This window comes from Bombina bombina, chromosome 4 (genome assembly GCF_027579735.1).
Source record: "Bombina bombina isolate aBomBom1 chromosome 4, aBomBom1.pri, whole genome shotgun sequence".
NCBI classification, from domain to species: domain Eukaryota; kingdom Metazoa; phylum Chordata; class Amphibia; order Anura; family Bombinatoridae; genus Bombina; species Bombina bombina.
In genome coordinates, this window is record NC_069502.1 from 672,585,714 (window position 1) to 672,609,134 (window position 23,421).

The 23,421-nt window shown below is 39.7% G+C and overlaps 1 protein-coding gene across 2 annotated transcripts in view; it reads left to right on the forward strand.

The window, feature by feature from the left end:
• The window catches only part of CEP85L (centrosomal protein 85 like), a 439,304-nt gene that overhangs the window by 336,261 nt on the left and 79,622 nt on the right, over positions 1–23,421 (forward strand). The gene's annotated exons all lie outside the window — the stretch shown is intronic.

A 23,421-nucleotide genomic window follows, 5' to 3' on the forward strand; every position in this document is an offset into this window, starting at 1 on the left:
CCGTGGACTGGATACACTTAACAAGAGAAAACATAATTTATGCTTACCTGATAAATTTATTTCTCTTGTAGTGTATCCAGTCCACGGCCCGCCCTGTCACTTTAAGGCAGGTAATTTTTCCATTAAACTACAGTCACCACTGCACCCTATGGTTTTCCTTTCTCTGCATGTTTTCGGTCGAATGACTGGTAATGGCAGTTAGGGGAGGAGCTATATAGCAGCTCTGCTGGGTGAATCCTCTTGCACTTCCTGTTGGGGAGGAGTTAATATCCCATAAGTAATGGATGATCCGTGGACTGGATACACTACAAGAGAAATAAATTTATCAGGTAAGCATAAATTATGTTATATATATATATAATTATTATTATTATTTGTTTTTAAGCTTTGTATATACATGCAGTAATTAAACCTGTGCACTAGAGGGAGTAAGGAGGTGATATACACATGATTGGTTGTTACCTTTAATACAGGTGTATACATTGTCATTTCCTGTAACTGATTATGCATGATTAAGGATTGTTAATCCGAAACGTTGCTGTGTTGTTTGTTAGTCGGTGACCATATGTCCTAATAAAGGTCCTTTTAAAGAAGTGCTGCAATATATCTTAGGCAGCAGACCACCGGTCTTGCACAACCATTTTGTCAACTAACTAGAAATGGGATAATATGCTGTGAAGATAAATTCCTGGTGATCCTCAATTAGGATAAATCTTCCTTTCCCTTGTCACTTTTAGATCCAACTCAGGGGGCCTATTTTGGCCTAGGCAAACAAGGCACTTGCCTAGGGTAGCAGATTTTGGGGTGGGGCAGCACTTTTTGAGTCTATCTACACACACACACTCGGTACACTCACACACTGAACTAAACACCTACACTACACTACACATGCACACTACACTTTACTACACAAACTCACTACATCCAGCATAAACATACACACTCACCCTGGCCCCTATTGAAGAAGGAAACGTTTATCTTTTTCCAGTCTGACAACATCACTGCCGCGTCAAACATAAATTATCCAAGGGGATATCCGCAGTCCACTGGTCATGCAGGAAATGTCTAAAATCTGTCTTAGGCCGCGAGGACTCTTTGCTCGCTATTAGCAATTCACATACAAGGTGTGAACAGCTGGGAGGTGGATCATCTCAGCAGTCTATTCAAGAAAGTGGTCTCTCCATTAGGACAAAATGGGTTTACATTACATAGATCTGATGACCTTTCATTTAAATCACATGCTTCCAAGCTATTGTGCGAGATCAAATGATCCAAATGCTCTCCTAATGATGCCTTGGTGGGTCCATGGGACCTTCATCGAGCATACCTGTTACCAATAATTATAGTTGAACCAAACAGGAGTAAACATCCGTAATATTAATTGCTCCAGTTTGACTCTACAGGACTTGGTGTGCGTATATAGTGCAGATGTTTCTTCCTATCCATGGCTTCTTCCTCTGAGACAAAACCTGTTGTCTCAAGGTTCTCTTTTTCATCAGGATCTCTAATCTCTACATTTAAAGGGACACTAAAGTCAAAATTAAACTTTCATGATTCAGATTGAGCAAGCAAATTTAAACTACTTTCCAATTTACTGCCATTAACAAAATGTGCACATTTATATTTATACTTTTTGTGTCTCCAGCTTCTACTGAGCATGTGCAAGAAATCACAGTATAATACGTATATGCATTTGTGATTGGCTGCTGGCATTATTCAGGAGGAGTGTAAATATTCATAACTTTGAAAATTGTAATAAAAAAAAATCTACAACTCTTTTGATGTTCTGACTATGAGCTATTGCATTGTTGATTATGCAAATCTACTTACTTTACTGGTGCTTTAATGACGTGGATCTTGAACACCTAGTTTTGAGACATAGAGGTTTCTCGTATTTGGTTACTGAATTTTTGATGCAGGCCAGAAAGCCTGTAACACAAAGAATTTATTACTGTATTTGGATGGCATTTTTGAATGGCGTTCTTCCAGAAGATTTTCTTGGTATTCCTTTAGGATTTCTAGACTCCTTCAGTTTTTCTCAGCATGGCCTTGCCAAGGATTTGTCTACTAATTTTTGAAAGATCAAATTTCTGCTTTATCTGTTCTTTTTCATAGAAAGTTGGCTAAACTTCCTTAGGATCAGACTTTTGTCCAGGTGTTAGTTAGAATTAGGGCAATTGTGAGTCCTAGTTCTCCACCCTGTAATCTGAATCTATTTTTCTCTGCATGACAAGGTTCTTTGAGCCAATGCATTCAATTGATATCTACTTTTATCTTGGAAAGTACTCTTACTATTAGCAATCTCTTCAGCAAGGAGATTTGCTGAGTTGTTAACCTTGTCATGTGATCTCAATTTGTAATTATTCACAAGGAGAAGGCTATACTTTGTACTAAATATGAATTTCCTCCTAAGGTAGTTTCAAAGGAAAACACCAATCAATGGTTGTTCCTTCATTGTGTTCAGATCCTGCTAACTCTTAAGTAGTCTTTCATAAACTTGAGGTAGCCAATGCTTTGAAGTACTATCTCAAAGCTACTAAAGATTTCTAGTTTATTTTTTTCACTACTCTGAGACTCCTAAGGGGCAGAAGGCTACTAAGGTAGCGTTGGCTTCTTGGCTCAAATAAGTGATTCACAAGGCGTACTTGAAGGTGGGAAAGTCACCTTAAGTGTATTCAGCTCTTCTACAAAGCAGTTCCAACATTGTGGATTTTTAAAATGTATGCATTTTTATCGATTTGCCGTTTTGTTTTTTTGCAAGCAGCCTTTGGTAGGAAATTCCTTCAGGGCCTCAGTGTAGGCTAAATAAGAAATGCAAGAAAAAAATTGTCCCACACTTTCTGTAACAGACCATCGGCTTGGTTATTAATCCCATATGTTATTGAGGACTGTGGACCATCATCATTTTACAAAAGAAAACAAAATTTTATGCTTACCTGATGATAAATTATTTTCTTTTGGACTGATGATTATCCACAGGCCCCGCCCCTTTCAAATGTATGGGCAACAGTTTTAATGACACCTCTACAGACCCTACCTAATGTTTCCTATTCTCGGCTATACGTTAAACTAAGAGAGAGAGAGAGATAGGAGGTGGGAGGGATTTTAAGCTCTGATATGTGTTCTTGACCTCCTCCTAGTGGCAGGAAATATATCCCATATGTTATGGAGGACTGTGGACCATCATCATTCTGAAAGAAAGTAATTTATCAGGTAAGCTTAAATTTTGCTTTTGGCTTTGGAAATAATTTGATCTATTTTATCCTTGGACCTAAATTTGTTTATTGAGGTTATGTATGATAAACCCTTTGAAAAGCTACATCATTGTAAAACAATTTTACCTTTTCAGTTGGTTGCTCTATCTCTTTTTTTAAATCAATATACGGCAGTTTTGAGTCTCGGTTTCATTCACAGGTGGCCAATTCTGCCAATTTTAATTCTGTGATTTTTGTTCTACCATTATATGCCTGTTATATTACATTGTAATGAGGCATATCACAATCGGTTACTAATCTGACACCATTTTGAGAATGACAAAGTTGATTACCCATTCAAAGAAGTATCAGCAGCACCGTCTAAAGTCCTTTATTGGGTCCAAGGAAGCAAAACATCTCATCTTTAATCCAACTCACAATTCATACCCTTCGGGTGTAATACTTCTAATCTATATTTCCATATTGCCTCCAATTTTTTCCAAGATCGGCTCCCTATTTCTCGCCTGGGTACTGGGACATGATCGATGATTTGGAATCTTAAAGGGACATTAAACACTAAATAAATGCTAGATAGAATTATGCATTTAAAGAAATGATTAGTCTGAGAATAACATGTATATGTATTTTTTAAAGTTTCATTAGCTGTTTAACCCCTTGGTGACCGAGGACGTGCCAGTCACGTCCTACAAAAGGTGTCAGTTAATGACCAAGGAGGTGCCTGGCACGTCCTCAGGGGTTTGAAGCGCTGGAAGTGATCGTAATCGCTGCCATCCGCTTTCAGGTTATTGCAGTGATGCCTCGATATTGAGGCTTCCTGCAATAACCCTTTTTAAGCATCCAATGCAGAGAGAGCCACTCTGTGGCCCTCTCTGTATCGGCCAGCGATGGTGCCGATCGTTGATGGGTGGGAGGCGGGTGGGTGGCCCATTTCTGGAGCAGTTCCTTTTTTATCTGGATCCAGTTCTGGCATTGCCGGGATAGCGTCAGGCGCGCATGTGCGCACGCGCTACTTAGTCACTCTATTCAATATTTTCAATGCAGAGGGAATGGGGGATAAGTCTTGGGGAAAAAGGATCTAGGAGGGGGAGGGTATTTAGGGGGGCAGCTACACTACAGAAAAATGTATTTTTATATTAAAAAAATAAAACCTCATTTTTTTTAGCAAACTGGGTACTGGCAGACAGCTGCCAGTACCCAAGATGGCGGCAAATAGGTAGAAGGGGGAGGGTTAGAGAGCTGTTTGGGTGGGGATCAGGAGGTTGGGGGCTAAGGGGGTATCCTACACTGAATATATATAAAAAATAATCTGCCAGTACTTAAGATGGCGGTGACAATTGTGGGGTGGGGGAGGGAAGAGAGCTGTTTGAGAGGGGTCAGGGAGGAATCAGGGGCTGGGATGTGTCCGGTGGGAGGCTGATCTCTACACTAAAGCTAAAATTAACCCTACATGCTACCTAATTAAACCCTTCACTGCTGGGCATAATACAAGTGTGGTGCGCAGCGTCATTTAGCGGCCTTCTATTTGCCAAAAAGCAAAGCCATATATGTCTGCTATTTCATAATTGCACAAGCTGTTTGTAAATAATTTCAGTGAGAAACCTAAAGTTTGTGAAAAAGTGAAGTTTTTTTTTTTTATTTGATCATATTTGGCGGTGAAATGGTGGCATGAAATATACCAAAATGGGCCTAGATCAATACTTTGGATTGTCTACTACACTACACTAAAGCTAAAATTAACCTTACAAGCTCCCTACAAGCTATCTAATTAACCCCTTCACTGCTGGACATAATAGAAGTGTGGTGCGCAGCAGAATTTAGCGACCTTCTAATTAGCAAAAAGTAATGCCAAAGCCATAAATGTCTGCTATTTCTGAACAAAGGGGATCCCAGAGAAGCATTTACAACCATTTGTGCCATAATTGCACAAGCTGTTTGTAAATAATTTCAGTGAGAAACCTAAAATTGTTAAAAAGTATACGATTTTTTTTTTTTTATTTGATCGCATTTGGCCCTGAAATATACCAAAATGGGCCTAGATCAATACTTTGGGTTGTCTACTAAAAAAATATATATACATGTGAAGGGTTATTCAGGGATTCCTGACAGATATCAGTGTTACAATGCAACTATCGCTAATTTTGAGGAAAACGGTTTGGAAATATCAAAGTGCTACTTGTACTTATTGCCCTATAACTTGCAAAAAAAAAAAAAAGCAAAGAACAGGTAAACATTGGATATTACTAAACTCAGGACAAAATTTAGAAACTATTTAGCATGGGTGTTTTTTGGTGATTGTAGGTGTGTAACAGATTTTGGGGGTCAAATTTAGAAAGTGTGTTTTTTCCCATTTTTTTCATTATATATATATATATATATATATATATATATATATATTTATTTATAGTAAATTATATGATATGATGAAAATAATGGTATCTTTAGAAAGTCCATTTAATGGCGAGACAAACTGTTTATAATATGTGTGGGTACAGTAAATGAGTAAGAGGAAAATTACAACTAAACACAAACACATCAGAATTGTAAAAATATCCTTGGTCCTTAATGGTAAGACAATTGAAAAGTGCTATGGTCACTAAGGGGTTAAATATTGACAAAATAAGGGTAAACTTTTATTGTTTATAAAACAATATGAGCTGCCATGTTGTAACTTAGGTTACCTTCTCTGCTGTGGCCAATTAGGGACAGTTATAAATAGGTCACTGGAGTGTGCAGCCAATGGCTCTGTGGAATATACCAGGGTTCTGCACTTCCATTTCTAACAGGAACTAAAAAACAAGTTCTGCATGGAATTACAGGAAAAGGGGGCAAAATGAAAGTATATTGCAGATAATATATATACATATATATATATATATATATATACATACATATATACATACATATATACATACATACATATATATATATATATATTTCTCCTGTTAAGTGTGGTCAGTCCACGGGTCATCATTACTTCTGGGATATTAACTCCTCCCCAACAGGAAGTGCAAGAGGATTCACCCAGCAGAGCTGCCATATAGCTCCTCCCCTCTACGTCACACCCAGTCATTCTCTTGCACCCAACTAATAGATAGGATGTGTGAGAGGACTGTGGTGATTATACTTAGTTTTATACCTTCAATCAAAAGTTTGTTATTTTATAACAGCACCGGAGTGTGTTGTTCCTTCTCTGGTAGAATTTGAAGAAGAATCTACCTGAGTTTTTTGTATGATTTTAGCCGGCGTAGTTAAGATCATATTGCTGTTCTCTGCCATCTGAGGAGTGAGGTAAACTTCAGATCAGGGGACAGCGGGCAGGTTAACCTGCAAAGAGGTATGTAGCAGCATATTATTTTCTGACAATGGAATTGACTGAGAAAATTCTGCCATACCGATATAATGTAAGCTCAGCCTTAAATGCAGTAGTAGCAACTGGTATCAGGCTGTCATGTATGTATATTTACACTTCAGTATTCTGGGGAATGGCACTTCACTGGGATAATACTGTATGCATAAGACTTTAGCCTAATTTGCAGTGACTAGCAACAGGCTTGTTAATGACATTTCATTTATTTGATGTTAAACGTTTTTGCTGGCATGTTAAATCGTTTAATTTTCTGAGGTACTGGGTGAAAAATTTTTTGGGCACTGTTTTTTTCCACTTGGCAGTCGTTTTATTTAATTTAAGACAGTTTACTGATCTCCCTCACTGTTGTGTGTGAGGGGGAGGGGCCTATTTTGGCGCTTTTGCTACGCATCAAAAAATTCAGTCAGAAGTCTCTTGTCTTCCCTGCATGATCCGGTTCGTCTCTACAGAGCTCAGGGGTCTTCAAAACTTATTTTGAGGGAGGTAATCACTCACAGCAGAGCTGTGAGATTGTGACTGACTGTGATAAAAAACGTTTATTTCTGTACTTTTTTTCTGCTATTCAGGGTTAGTTATCCATTACTAATGGGGGCAATCCTTTGCTAAAATTGTGTTTTTACCGGAAAGAATTTGATGTTATAGTTTCTCAAGTTTATTATTTCTCAACTGTCATAACTTTTTTCTGTGCTTCTTAAAGGCACAGTACGTTTTCATATTATTTGTAAATTGCTTTGAAAAGTATTTCCAAGTTGCTAGTTTAATTGCTAGTGTGTTAAACATGTCTGACTCAGAGGAATATCTCTGTGCTATATGTGCTAAAGCCAAAGTGGAGCCCAATAGAAATTTATGTACTAATTGCATTGATGCTACTTTAAATAAAAGTCAATCTGTACAAATTGAACATATTTCACCAAACAACGAGGGGAGAGTTATGCCGACTAACTCGCCTCACGTGTCAGTACCTGCATCTCCCGCTCGGGAGGTGCGTGATATTGTAGCGCCGAGTACTTCAGGGCGGCCATTACAAATCACATTACAGGATATGGCTAATGTTATGACTGAAGTTTTGGCTAAATTACCAGAACTAAGAGGTAAGCGTGATCACTCTGGGGTGAGAACAGAGTGCGCTGTTGATAATAGGGCCATGTCTGATACTGCGTCACAGTATGCTGAACATGAGGACGGAGAGCTTCAATCTGCAGGTGACGGTTCTGATCCCAATAGAATGGATTCAGACATTTCTAATTTTAAGTTTAAACTCGAAAACCTCCGTGTACTGTTAGGGGAGGTATTAGCAGCTCTGAATGATTGTAACACCGTTGCAATCCCAGAGAAATTATGTAGGCTGGATAGATACTATGCGGTACCGGCGAGTACTGACGTATTTCCTATACCTAAGAGGCTTACAGAGATAATTACTAAGGAGTGGGATAGGCCCGGTGTACCCTTTCCCCCCTCCTGTGTTTAGAAAAATGTTTCCAATAGACGCCACCACACGGGACTTATGGCAGACGGTCCCTAAGGTGGAGGGAGCGGTTTCTACTCTGGCTAAGCGTACCACTATCCCGGTGGAGGATAGCTGTGCCTTTTCAGATCCAATGGATAAAAAATTAGAGGGTTACCTTAAGAAAATGTTTGTTCAACAAAGTTTTATATTGCAACCCCTTGCATGTATTGCGTCTGTCACGGCCGCGGCCGCTTTTTGGTCCGAGTCCCTGGAAGAGACTTGACTCAATAACTATAGATGAGATTTCAAACAAGCTTAAGACACTTAAGCTAGCTAATTCATTTATTTCGGATGCCGTAGTACATTTAACTAAACTTACGGCTAAGAATTCCGGATTCGCCATTCAGGCACGCAGAGCACTGTGGCTTAAATCCTGGTCAGCTGACGTTACTTCTAAATCTAAATTACTTAACATACCTTTCAAAGGGCAGACCTTATTCGGGCCCGGGTTGAAAGAAATTATCGCTGACATTACAGGAGGTAAAGGCCATGCCCTGCCTCAAGACAGAGCCAAACCTAAGGCTAGACAGTCTAATTTTCGTTCCTTTCGTAATTTCAAGGCAGGAGCAGCATCAACTTCCTCTGCACCAAAACAGGAAGGAGCTGTTGCTCACTACAGACAAGGCTGGAGACCTAACCAGTCCTGGAACAAGGGCAAGCAGGCCAGGAAACCTGCTGCTGCCCCTAAGACAGCATGAATTGAGGGCCCCCGATCCGGGAACGGATCTAGTGGGGGGCAGACTTTCTCTCTTCGCCCAGGCTTGGGCAAGAGATGTCCAGGATCCCTGGGCGTTAGAGATCATATCTCAGGGATATCTTCTGGACTTCAAATCCTCTCCCCCAAAAGGGAGATTTCATCTGTCAAGGTTGTCAACAAACCAAATAAAGAAAGAGGCGTTTCTACGCTGTGTACAAGATCTTTTACTAATGGGAGTGATCCATCCGGTTCCGCGGTCGGAACACGGACAAGGGTTTTACTCAAATCTGTTTGTGGTTCCCAAAAAAGAGGGAACTTTCAGGCCAATCTTGGATTTAAAGATCCTAAACAAATTCCTAAGAGTTCCATCGTTCAAAATGGAAACTATTCGGACAATTCTACCCATGATCCAAAAGGGTCAGTACATGACCACAGTGGATTTAAAGGATGCTTACCTTCACATACCGATTCACAAGGATCATTACCGGTATCTAAGGTTTGCTTTCCTAGACAGGCATTACCAGTTTGTAGCTCTTCCATTCGGATTAGCTACGGCTCCAAGAATCTTCACAAAGGTTCTGGGTGCTCTTCTGGCGGTACTAAGACCGCGAGGAATTTCGGTAGCTCCGTACCTAGACGACATTCTGATACAAGCTTCAAGCTTTCAAACTGCCAAGTCTCATACAGAGTTAGTACTGGCATTTCTAAGGTCGCATGGATGGAAGGTGAACGAAAAGAAGAGTTCTCTCTTTCCACTCACAAGAGTTCCCTTCTTGGGGACTCTTATAGATTCTGTAGAAATGAAGATCTACCTGACAGAAGACAGGTTAACAAAGCTTCAAAATGCATGCCGTGTCCTTCATTCCATTCAACACCCGTCAGTGGCTCAATGCATGGAGGTAATCGGCTTGATGGTAGCGGCAATGGACATAGTACCCTTTGCACGCCTACATCTCAGACCGCTGCAATTGTGCATGCTAAGTCAGTGGAATGGGGATTACTCAGACTTGTCCCCTACTCTGAATCTGGATCAAGAGACCAGAAATTCTCTTCTATGGTGGCTTTCTCGGCCACATCTGTCCAGGGGGATGCCATTCAGCAGGCCAGATTGGACAATTGTAACAACAGACGCCAGCCTACTAGGTTGGGGCGCTGTCTGGAATTCTCTGAAGGCTCAGGGACAATGGAATCAGGAGGAGAGTCTCCTGCCAATAAACATTCTGGAATTGAGAGCAGTTCTCAATGCCCTTCTGGCTTGGCCCCAGTTAACAACTCGGGGGTTCATCAGGTTTCAGTCGGACAACATCACGACTGTAGCTTACATCAACCATCAGGGAGGGACAAGAAGCTCCCTAGCAATGATGGAAGTATCAAAGATAATTCGCTGGGCAGAGTCTCACTCTTGCCACCTGTCAGCAATCCACATCCCGGGAGTGGAGAACTGGGAGGCGGATTTCCTAAGTCGTCTGACTTTTCATCCGGGGGAGTGGGAACTTCATCCGGAGGTCTTTGCCCAAATACTTCGACGTTGGGGCAAACCAGAGATAGATCTCATGGCGTCTCGACAGAACGCCAAGCTTCCTCGTTACGGGTCCAGATCCAGGGATCCGGGAGCGGTTCTGATAGATGCTTTGACAGCACCTTGGACCTTCGGGATGGCTTATGTGTTTCCACCCTTCCCGATGCTTCCTCGATTGATTGCCAGAATCAAACAGGAGAGAGCATCGGTGATTCTAATAGCGCCTGCGTGGCCACGCAGGACTTGGTATGCAGATCTAGTGGACATGTCATCCTGTCCACCTTGGTCTCTGCCTCTGAGACAGGACCTTCTGATCCAGGGTCCCTTCAAACATCAAAATCTAATTTCTCTGAAGCTGACTGCTTGGAAATTGAACGCTTGATTTTATCAAAACGTGGTTTTTCTGAGTCAGTAATTGATACCTTAATACAGGCTAGGAAGCCTGTTACCAGAAAGATTTACCATAAAATATGGCGTAAATACTTATATTGGTGCGAATCCAAGAGTTACTCATGGAGTAAGGTTAGGATTCCTAGGATATTGTCTTTTCTACAAGAAGGTTTAGAAAAGGGTTTATCCGCTAGTTCCTTAAAGGGACAGATTTCAGCTCTGTCCATTCTTTTACACAAACGTCTGTCAGAGGTTCCGGACGTTCAAGCTTTTTGTCATGCTTTAGCTAGGATCAAGCCTGTGTTTAAAACTGTTGCTCCACCATGGAGTTTGAACTTAGTTCTTAATGTTTTACAGGGTGTTCCGTTTGAACCCCTTCATTCCATTGATATCAAGCTGTTATCTTGGAAAGTTCTGTTTTTAATGGCTATTTCCTCGGCTCGAAGAGTCTCTGAGTTATCTGCCTTACATTGTGATTCTCCTTATCTGATTTTTCATTCAGACAAGGTAGTTGTGCGTACTAAACCTGGGTTCTTACCTAAGGTGGTCACTAACAGGAATATCAATCAAGAGATTGTTGTTCCATCTTTGTGTCCTAATCCTTCTTCGAAGAAGGAACGTCTTCTACACAATCTAGATGTAGTCCGTGCACTGAAATTTTATCTACAGGCAACTAAGGATTTTCGACAAACGTCTTCCCTGTTTGTCGTTTATTCTGGTCAGAGTAGAGGTCAAAAAGCTTCGGCTACCTCTCTCTCTTTTTGGCTTCGTAGCATAATACGTTTAGCCTATGAGACTGCTGGACAGCAGCCTCCTGAAAGAATTACAGCTCATTCTACTAGAGCTGTGGCTTCCACTTGGGCCTTTAAGAATGAGGCTTCTGTTGAACAGATTTGCAAGGCTGCAACTTGGTCTTCTCTTCATACTTTTTCCAAATTTTACAAATTTGACACTTTTGCTTCTTCGGAGGCTGTTTTGGGGAGAAAGGTTCTTCAGGCAGTAGTTCCTTCCGTATAAAGAGCCTGCCTGTCCCTCCCGTCATCCGTGTACTTTAGCTTTGGTATTGGTATCCCATAAGTAATGGATGACCCGTGGACTGACCACACTTAACAGGAGAAAGCAAAATTTATGCTTACCTGATAAATTCCTTTCTCCTGTAGTGTGGTCAGTCCACGGCCCGCCCTGTTTTTATGGCAGGTCTAAATTTTTAAATTATACTCCAGTCACCACTGCACCCTTTGGCTTCTCCTTTCTCGTTGGTTCTCGGTCGAATGACTGGGTGTGACGTAGAGGGGGAGGAGCTATATGGCAGCTCTGCTGGGTGAATCCTCTTGCACTTTCTGTTGGGGAGGAGTTAATATCCCAGAAGTAATGATGACCCGTGGACTGACCACACTACAGGAGAAAGGAATTTATCAGGTAAGCATAAATTTTGTTATAATCAATGTGTGTGTGTGTGTGTGTGTGTGTGTGTGTGTGTGTGATTTATCATTTTATATTACCATCTCAAAGTGTTTAATACCCCTTTAATGGAGCAAAAGTATGACCAAAATTCAAAAGATTATTAGAGACAGGGCCAGATAAATCTCTTTGTGTTATGTAATCCTGTCCCTGACCCTCTGGGTAGTCTTACCAACATAGACCTGTAATACCATTTAGCAGTGTATTTAATTAAATGTCCCTATGGGTGGGTCTAATACCGCTTAATTTCAAATATTTTCCCTGTCAACTGATGCATAAAAGTAGTTCCTTTGATCATACTATTGCAATAAATACACCTCAGACATTATGAGTACTATAGCTCTGATTCCTTGTTTTACTCCCTATGTTGGCTCTCGCCAATTCATCTTTTAGAATAACCCCCTTTCTATATGCGGGCATAGGGGTACACTCAAAGGCCACACACGGATGGCAATTGTTCAGTATAAACCAATATTTTCTCTATATCTTATAACTCAGTCCATTTTATTCTGAAACAAACACTATCTAGGCATATACACAAATCCTACTTTCTTCTCTCTTTTTAATCTTCTCCCTGATCAAAGTCGATGGATAACCCCTCGTCACAAACTTCCTCCGCATCTTCGCCAAACATTTCCCTGACAGATTCTTATTGGAAACAATTTACCTCACTCTCATCAACTGACTCCTCTACAGCAGTGTTTTTCAACCAGTGTGCCGTGGCACACTAGTATGCCGTGAGAGATCCTCAGGTGTGCCACGGCAGACTGACAACAGTGTGACATTTTTTAAACTTTGCTTGTTTTTTACTCCCAGTGCAGGGGTAGTTTGTAGGAGGCATGGCATAACAGCACAATACATACAGTATGTGTGTGTTTGTGTGTATGTGTATATATATATATGCTGTATTAGGCTACAATGTGTGATTTTTTTTTAAAATTGTGGGATGGTGGTGTGCCACAGGATTTTTTAATGTAAAAAAGTGTGCCACGGCAAAAAAAGGTTAAAAATCACTGCTCTACAGTGATTTAATTACGCGTAGCAGACAATTCTTGTCGGTCTTTTTCCTATAAATATCTGTCTTTAATACATAACCTTCCTTTATAAACCAGTGTATCTAAGAATTATAACAATAATTCATCCCAAGTTAAAGTAAACCCCAAAAAATATAATCTATATAGCGCCACCAAGTGGTACAATACAGTAAGAAAAGTTTGTTTTGATAAACAAAATGTTCTTCAAACATTGTAATGAATACATTTGCATATGTTGGGATGACATTGGATCCCATGGCAGTTCCCTTTCTCTGCAAAAATAAATCATCATGATTAAGGGCTAGTAAGCCCAAATTTTTGTTGGTGTTTTGCTTCTTTGGACCTATTAAAGGACTTTAAACTAAAAACTGTGCTACTGAGACTTCTTTGAATGCCGTGAATCTTGGAGCTTTATACAGTGGTTCCAACAGCCTGCACGTCTGGAAATGCGTAAGTGCTGGTATGGACTGTGTTTTGCTGTTAAAATTGAGTTATCAGTTGAGACTGCTTTCTTCCTGCTCATTGTAAAGCAATGTAACAATTTTGTGACCACCTCTTCTCTTTTGTTATGACACTAGCCATAGTTGTAAAAGTATAATAACTTTTATTAGGTTACATTCATTCATAGCAATGTGCCCTTGGATATAAGCATCTTAACTGTTATGGAAAATTTGTTATTTTAGTGTTCTGTTTCTATAAACAAAGACTGCTGCAGAGAGTCAGATGAAACCAGGTCTCATTAACAAAAGCGGAAAGTTACAATAAAAAAATACAAAGCATCCTTTCCAGTGTTGCACATAATAATAAACACTCAGGAACCCTCCTTACCTCAAGTGTAATATTATTCTTTGATTCAGAACTACAAATGCATGTTTATTGAGCTTTAAGGTTTGTGCCAATCCTGCGTAGAGCAAGTCTATTGGTGCCATTTTCCAACATGTATAAACACATTACATATTTATATACAGTGTGTGTATATATATATATATATATAAAATATAAAAGAAAGATAGAAAAAAATACCAGGGTATATAAGATTACCCTAGAACAGCAAGGGAATAAACGGCACACATAGAAGACTTTCAAAAATTTATTTATAATAATTTCCCAAAAATACACTTAAGTATATAGCGATATCTTATCTGTCAATATCAGTTACCACTAAAGACAGCAAAATCTAAAACATTTTAAGTGCACTTAGACCTAATACTTTCCCTATGCTATAAATTACAAAAAGACATCATAAACAATAAGGGGTTAACCAGAAAACTCATGTTTATAACGAATGTTACATAGAATCTAATGTTTATAGGACATTTATAGTAAGTAGGCAAAATACATGTTAAACATATGGCTGCAGTCCAAACAGAGGTGAACTATATTATGTATCAAAAAGCGCTTGTTTTTCCTCTTTATATATACCAGGGAATCTTCTCTTAAGGCAAATAAATGTGCCGCAAGTAGTACTGCTGGATAAAGAGTCTCTAGCAAGTGTAATAATTCAGTTGGAAAACACAGCATATACTTAGCTTAAGTCCTCCGGTTTTTGTTGTTTCCACTTGTCTTCTGCTTGCAAGCACCTGTGATGATTACTTGGCGTGTGACATCAGCAATAGTGGGAGTGGTCTCTCGTCACCAGGGACTATGAGTGGCTATAGACAGAAGGATCCATTTGAATCAATTTTGCATTGTAAGTTTTGCCAAGAACTTTGACAAATGACTGTATCGCAAAGTTATGTATATGTTCACCTATCGTATAGGCACATCTTCCATTGCACTCCAATAGCACACTCCTCAAAACCACTTACTCCACTGTCGGAGTCACACCTGAAAGATTCGTAGCTCACTTTAAAGGTACAGCTGCATGTATAGAGCCAAAAATGTCTCTGAAGAAACAAAAGATTCAGGGAATAGGCCTGGACAGGTGCACTAGAAATCCTGGCCCACGGTACATTCGACAGGTACCTGGGTTCTCATAAACACATAGTGCCAACGCACGTTTCTCCCCCCACCTCCAGTATGTGTTACAGGGGATCATCAGGGCATGTAGAGTCCTCAGTGGACTTCCTCTTTTATGCAGATACCTAATTGCTTACAGGTGTTTTTTCCCAAGTATCCTTGCAACACCTTAAAGCTGTATCACTTTTAACCCTGTATTTCAAAAAAGCCTCTCAAAACTCAAAATTGTGTTAGAAAGTAATAGGTAAATATGTTTTGGTTCAACCTAATTCCTGGTTACCCCCAATACTTTCAAATACACAACAGAAGAGATAGAAATTACCCTCTTAAACTGGCGCACACTTCAAACAGATGTTTATTATATTTAAAAAAAATGAAAATTTATAAAAAGTGGACAAATTCAAGCTTATCGTTTAAACCTTTTGGGAATCTAGTTCCCAGTCTGTAGATCCATTTCGCCTCTTTTTGCAGGAGGACCCTATCATTATTTCCACCACGTCCATTTGTGATGCCTTTATCTATTATGATAAATTTCAATGAATCTACATTTTTATTGTGTACATTACAAAAATGCCTGGCAACATTAGTTTCTCTGGAGTGGAGAATATCGTCCCTGTGCTCCTGTACTCGGTCCTTCACCAATCTTTTCGTTTTTCCAACATAGAAAGCCGGACAGGAGCACCGCAGAAGATATATCACCCCCTCCGATTTGCAGTTAAAGAAGAATCTTATATCAAAGATCTTTCCATCCTGGACAGAGAATTGTTTAGTGCTATCCATGTGGGCACAGTATACACAGTGCCCACATGGAAAGCTACCCTTAATACCTCTGTCCTTTCTCAGCCAATCAGAGGCCGAAGGGCCCCTTGAGAATTGGCTCCTCACCAGTTTGTCCTTTAAACTTTGTGCTTTTCTAGCTGTTAGCAAAGGTGTATCCCCCATCACACTGTTCACTTTTTCATCAAGGGATAGGATGTGCCAATTTTTCTTGAAAACTGACCTTAGACTCTCCCATTGATTATTAAAATTAGAGATAAATCTAATTTTATTAGTTTCATTTTTAGAATTATTGCGATATAGTAAGTCATCCCTGGACATATTTCTTGCTTTCCAGAGAGATTTCTTGAGGCACTTGTTAGAATAACCTCTTTTTAGGAATCTCTCTTTCATTAGGGCTGCATGAGTGTCAAACTTGGAGAGAGAAGAGCAATTTCTCCTCAGACGGAGGAATTGGCCATACGGGATCCCTTTTTTAAGGTGGTTCGGATGGCTACTATCTGCATGTAATATATTGTTAGTTGCGGTCTTTTTCCTGTAATTTTCCGTCACTATTCTTACTCCCTCTTTTTTCAAAGTCACATCTAGAAAATTTAGTTCTACTGTATTGGTTTCTGACGTCAGGATGATGTTCTTGTCGTTGTGGTTAAGGACCGCAACGAATTCATTGAATTCTTCTGCCGTCCCATCCCACAGGACAAGAACATCATCCACATATCTAATCCATAGTAGCACTTTGTCCTCAAAGATCCTTGAATAGTACTCAAAGATCTCTGATTCCCAAAGGCCCAGATGTAGACATGCATATGTGGGGGCACAAACTGCCCCCATCGCTGTCCCACACAGTTGGCGAAATATCTGTCCGTCAAATGAAAAAATATTATTTTTCAAGACAAACTCTAACAGGGAGTAGACAAATTCAGTATGTTCAGCATATGTTGGTCCTCTGGTCTCTAAGAACCTCCTTATTGCTGTTAAGCCTATTTTATGTGGTATGGAGGAGTAAAGACCCTCTACATCAAGAGAGGGAAGGAAAAGAGATATCCTACCAGAGAAAAGAGAGGGAGAGGGGACCAGGCTCCACAGAGCAGGGGGAGGTACAGAGGGAGGGGATTACGCAGGGGCTTTTAAAAACCCCAATGGATGAGGAACTACAGATAGTAAACCTCTCCTCTTTTCCTCTAAACCTAGCTCATATCGAACTCCTTAAAAAAGGTATGTCCTTCTGCCCCAATACACCAATTGACAAGTTTGAGGTCATAAAAGACCTACATCTTTTTGCAAGAAAGATTGTCCTGTCTGTCATTATGAAATCTAAATCAGATAACAACTATATGTTAGATGCAACTGATCAAGTGGCCCTTAATGATTTAGAGTTACTTCTTGCTGAAAACCAAGCTGTTTTTGATAATGACACACAGAGAGAATCTTTGGTGGATAGAAAGTATGCCTTTAAACCAAAATCAACATATATGCCTTCACTTTCCCTGGTTCCAGCGGTTAATCTTTTTGTAAAACAAATGGAGAAAGATATAGAAGATATATCGAGCCAACAAACTTTTGATAACCTAAAACCTAGGGAAAGAATAGCACTAAAAGAACTAAGTATGGCCAAAGGTTTGGTGATAAAGCCTGCCGACAAGGGCGGTAATTTGGTTTTACTTGATGAGCATTTTTATGTGAATGAAGTCAAACGGCAGCTAAATAACAAAAAGCAATATGAAAAAATTGGTGGCAACCCTCTGGTCCATGTCCAAAATTCCCTTTTTAAACTTTTGAATTATGCAAGAAGCAAAGGGGTAATTACCCAAAATGAGTTCAAATTCCTATATCCTGAGCATCCAGTTATGCCTGTCTTTTATGTATTGCCAAAGCTGCATAAAAACATGCAGTGCCCCCCGGGAAGGCCTATAGTCTCGGGAATAGGGAGTGCAACTGAAAAAATTGGGGAGTATGTTGATAAATACCTGCGACCCTTTTTACTAACCTTAACATCATATGTTAAAGACACAGCCGATCTTTTGAGAAAGTTGGATGGAGTAGTAGTAAATGAAAAGACCATTCTGGCATCTCTTGATGTAGAGGGTCTTTACTCCTCCATACCACATAAAATAGGCTTAACAGCAATAAGGAGGTTCTTAGAGACCAGAGGACCAACATATGCTGAACATACTGAATTTGTCTACTCCCTGTTAGAGTTTGTCTTGAAAAATAATATTTTTTCATTTGACGGACAGATATTTCGCCAACTGTGTGGGACAGCGATGGGGGCAGTTTGTGCCCCCACATATGCATGTCTACATCTGGGCCTTTGGGAATCAGAGATCTTTGAGTACTATTCAAGGATCTTTGAGGACAAAGTGCTACTATGGATTAGATATGTGGATGATGTTCTTGTCCTGTGGGATGGGACGGCAGAAGAATTCAATGAATTCGTTGCGGTCCTTAACCACAACGACAAGAACATCATCCTGACGTCAGAAACCAATACAGTAGAACTAAATTTTCTAGATGTGACTTTGAAAAAAGAGGGAGTAAGAATAGTGACGGAAAATTACAGGAAAAAGACCGCAACTAACAATATATTACATGCAGATAGTAGCCATCCGAACCACCTTAAAAAAGGGATCCCGTATGGCCAATTCCTCCGTCTGAGGAGAAATTGCTCTTCTCTCTCCAAGTTTGACACTCATGCAGCCCTAATGAAAGAGAGATTCCTAAAAAGAGGTTATTCTAACAAGTGCCTCAAGAAATCTCTCTGGAAAGCAAGAAATATGTCCAGGGATGACTTACTATATCGCAATAATTCTAAAAATGAAACTAATAAAATTAGATTTATCTCTAATTTTAATAATCAATGGGAGAGTCTAAGGTCAGTTTTCAAGAAAAATTGGCACATCCTATCCCTTGATGAAAAAGTGAACAGTGTGATGGGGGATACACCTTTGCTAACAGCTAGAAAAGCACAAAGTTTAAAGGACAAACTGGTGAGGAGCCAATTCTCAAGGGGCCCTTCGGCCTCTGATTGGCTGAGAAAGGACAGAGGTATTAAGGGTAGCTTTCCATGTGGGCACTGTGTATACTGTGCCCACATGGATAGCACTAAACAATTCTCTGTCCAGGATGGAAAGATCTTTGATATAAGATTCTTCTTTAACTGCAAATCGGAGGGGGTGATATATCTTCTGCGGTGCTCCTGTCCGGCTTTCTATGTTGGAAAAACGAAAAGATTGGTGAAGGACCGAGTACAGGAGCACAGGGACGATATTCTCCACTCCAGAGAAACTAATGTTGCCAGGCATTTTTGTAATGTACACAATAAAAATGTAGATTCATTGAAATTTATCATAATAGATAAAGGCATCACAAATGGACGTGGTGGAAATAATGATAGGGTCCTCCTGCAAAAAGAGGCGAAATGGATCTACAGACTGGGAACTAGATTCCCAAAAGGTTTAAACGATAAGCTTGAATTTGTCCACTTTTTATAAATTTTCATTTTTTTTAAATATAATAAACATCTGTTTGAAGTGTGCGCCAGTTTAAGAGGGTAATTTCTATCTCTTCTGTTGTGTATTTGAAAGTATTGGGGGTAACCAGGAATTAGGTTGAACCAAAACATATTTACCTATTACTTTCTAACACAATTTTGAGTTTTGAGAGGCTTTTTTGAAATACAGGGTTAAAAGTGATACAGCTTTAAGGTGTTGCAAGGATACTTGGGAAAAAACACCTGTAAGCAATTAGGTATCTGCATAAAAGAGGAAGTCCACTGAGGACTCTACATGCCCTGATGATCCCCTGTAACACATACTGGAGGTGGGGGAGAAACGTGCGTTGGCACTATGTGTTTATGAGAACCCAGGTACCTGTCGAATGTACCGTGGGCCAGGATTTCTAGTGCACCTGTCCAGGCCTATTCCCTGAATCTTTTGTTTCTTCAGAGACATTTTTGGCTCTATACATGCAGCTGTACCTTTAAAGTGAGCTACGAATCTTTCAGGTGTGACTCCGACAGTGGAGTAAGTGGTTTTGAGGAGTGTGCTATTGGAGTGCAATGGAAGATGTGCCTATACGATAGGTGAACATATACATAACTTTGCGATACAGTCATTTGTCAAAGTTCTTGGCAAAACTTACAATGCAAAATTGATTCAAATGGATCCTTCTGTCTATAGCCACTCATAGTCCCTGGTGACGAGAGACCACTCCCACTATTGCTGATGTCACACGCCAAGTAATCATCACAGGTGCTTGCAAGCAGAAGACAAGTGGAAACAACAAAAACCGGAGGACTTAAGCTAAGTATATGCTGTGTTTTCCAACTGAATTATTACACTTGCTAGAGACTCTTTATCCAGCAGTACTACTTGCGGCACATTTATTTGCCTTAAGAGAAGATTCCCTGGTATATATAAAGAGGAAAAACAAGCGCTTTTTGATACATAATATAGTTCACCTCTGTTTGGACTGCAGCCATATGTTTAACATGTATTTTGCCTACTTACTATAAATGTCCTATAAACATTAGATTCTATGTAACATTCGTTATAAACATGAGTTTTCTGGTTAACCCCTTATTGTTTATGATGTCTTTTTGTAATTTATAGCATAGGGAAAGTATTAGGTCTAAGTGCACTTAAAATGTTTTAGATTTTGCTGTCTTTAGTGGTAACTGATATTGACAGATAAGATATCGCTATATACTTAAGTGTATTTTTGGGAAATTATTATAAATAAATTTTTGAAAGTCTTCTATGTGTGCCGTTTATTCCCTTGCTGTTCTAGGGTAATCTTATATACCCTGGTATTTTTTTCTATCTTTCTTTTATATTTTATATTTACTATAAGGGTGGCACCATTTAAAGCAAATTAGCAATATTACCTACTCTCTCACACCCCCTATATTTAGTCTTTACTTTTTGAGGATAATAATTTGAGGATTCAATTGTCCTTTTCTGGTGAGATTGGAGTAGATTGCTTAAGGAGTTCTTAGTTTCAAAACTCCTACATTTTCCCACAATCTTGTCTGTCTTTGTTCAGCTGCCACTACCATGGCGTACACTCTCTCAGATGATTTATGGGAGGCAGAACTCAAAGATTCTCTGGCTAATGATATTAGTGGGGGGAATGATGAAAATGATGAAGAAGTGGTAACTATTTTCAGTGCTTTCAGAAAATATAGATACCTTTTGAGTAGACAATTGAAAATTAAGGCAGAAAATGCTAGTCTGGCAAACTATATTGAAAAGAAAATAATCCCTAGGGGACTAAGATTGTCACTTGATCCAGGTGCCAATACAAGGGAGGATGAGGAGGGAGACTCTTTCATAGAAGAATGGAATGAGAAACTCTCCTCAACCTCCCTTGATCTAATGGAAATGATGATCAAAAGAAACAATAAAAGGTTAGAGAAAGTAAAGGGGGAAGCAGAAATAGCAATGATCAAGGTTAACTCTTTCGAATGTGACCCTAAATTTGAGAAATTGAATGGAGAAACAAGCTCAAATATCTCAAAGTTGAAAATTGACATTAAATCAAGAAAATGTAGGAAACTAAGGAGAGATCAGGATGATTATAAAAATGGCAGGGTTTACACATATAAATCTCAGAAAGGGACCTATGACTCCGGGACTGATATGTCAGACTCAGAATCAGGACCCTCAAAAAACTCCCTAGCAAACACACAAATAGAAGGAGGAGGAAAAACAGAAGGGGAAAAAGGAAGAGACCCTTATGGGGGGCAAGGGAAGGAAAAGAGATATCCTACCAGAGAAAAGAGAGGGAGAGGGGACCAGGCTCCACAGAGCAGGGGGAGGTACAGAGGGAGGGGATTACGCAGGGGCTTTTAAAAACCCCAATGGATGAGGAACTACAGATAGTAAACCTCTCCTCTTTTCCTCTAAACCTAGCTCATATCGAACTCCTTAAAAAAGGTATGTCCTTCTGCCCCAATACACCAATTGACAAGTTTGAGGTCATAAAAGACCTACATCTTTTTGCAAGAAAGATTGTCCTGTCTGTCATTATGAAATCTAAATCAGATAACAACTATATGTTAGATGCAACTGATCAAGTGGCCCTTAATGATTTAGAGTTACTTCTTGCTGAAAACCAAGCTGTTTTTGATAATGACACACAGAGAGAATCTTTGGTGGATAGAAAGTATGCCTTTAAACCAAAATCAACATATATGCCTTCACTTTCCCTGGTTCCAGCGGTTAATCTTTTTGTAAAACAAATGGAGAAAGATATAGAAGATATATCGAGCCAACAAACTTTTGATAACCTAAAACCTAGGGAAAGAATAGCACTAAAAGAACTAAGTATGGCCAAAGGTTTGGTGATAAAGCCTGCCGACAAGGGCGGTAATTTGGTTTTACTTGATGAGCATTTTTATGTGAATGAAGTCAAACGGCAGCTAAATAACAAAAAGCAATATGAAAAAATTGGTGGCAACCCTCTGGTCCATGTCCAAAATTCCCTTTTTAAACTTTTGAATTATGCAAGAAGCAAAGGGGTAATTACCCAAAATGAGTTCAAATTCCTATATCCTGAGCATCCAGTTATGCCTGTCTTTTATGTATTGCCAAAGCTGCATAAAAACATGCAGTGCCCCCCGGGAAGGCCTATAGTCTCGGGAATAGGGAGTGCAACTGAAAAAATTGGGGAGTATGTTGATAAATACCTGCGACCCTTTTTACTAACCTTAACATCATATGTTAAAGACACAGCCGATCTTTTGAGAAAGTTGGATGGAGTAGTAGTAAATGAAAAGACCATTCTGGCATCTCTTGATGTAGAGGGTCTTTACTCCTCCATACCACATAAAATAGGCTTAACAGCAATAAGGAGGTTCTTAGAGACCAGAGGACCAACATATGCTGAACATACTGAATTTGTCTACTCCCTGTTAGAGTTTGTCTTGAAAAATAATATTTTTTCATTTGACGGACAGATATTTCGCCAACTGTGTGGGACAGCGATGGGGGCAGTTTGTGCCCCCACATATGCATGTCTACATCTGGGCCTTTGGGAATCAGAGATCTTTGAGTACTATTCAAGGATCTTTGAGGACAAAGTGCTACTATGGATTAGATATGTGGATGATGTTCTTGTCCTGTGGGATGGGACGGCAGAAGAATTCAATGAATTCGTTGCGGTCCTTAACCACAACGACAAGAACATCATCCTGACGTCAGAAACCAATACAGTAGAACTAAATTTTCTAGATGTGACTTTGAAAAAAAGAGGGAGTAAGAATAGTGACGGAAAATTACAGGAAAAAGACCGCAACTAACAATATATTACATGCAGATAGTAGCCATCCGAACCACCTTAAAAAAGGGATCCCGTATGGCCAATTCCTCCGTCTGAGGAGAAATTGCTCTTCTCTCTCCAAGTTTGACACTCATGCAGCCCTAATGAAAGAGAGATTCCTAAAAAGAGGTTATTCTAACAAGTGCCTCAAGAAATCTCTCTGGAAAGCAAGAAA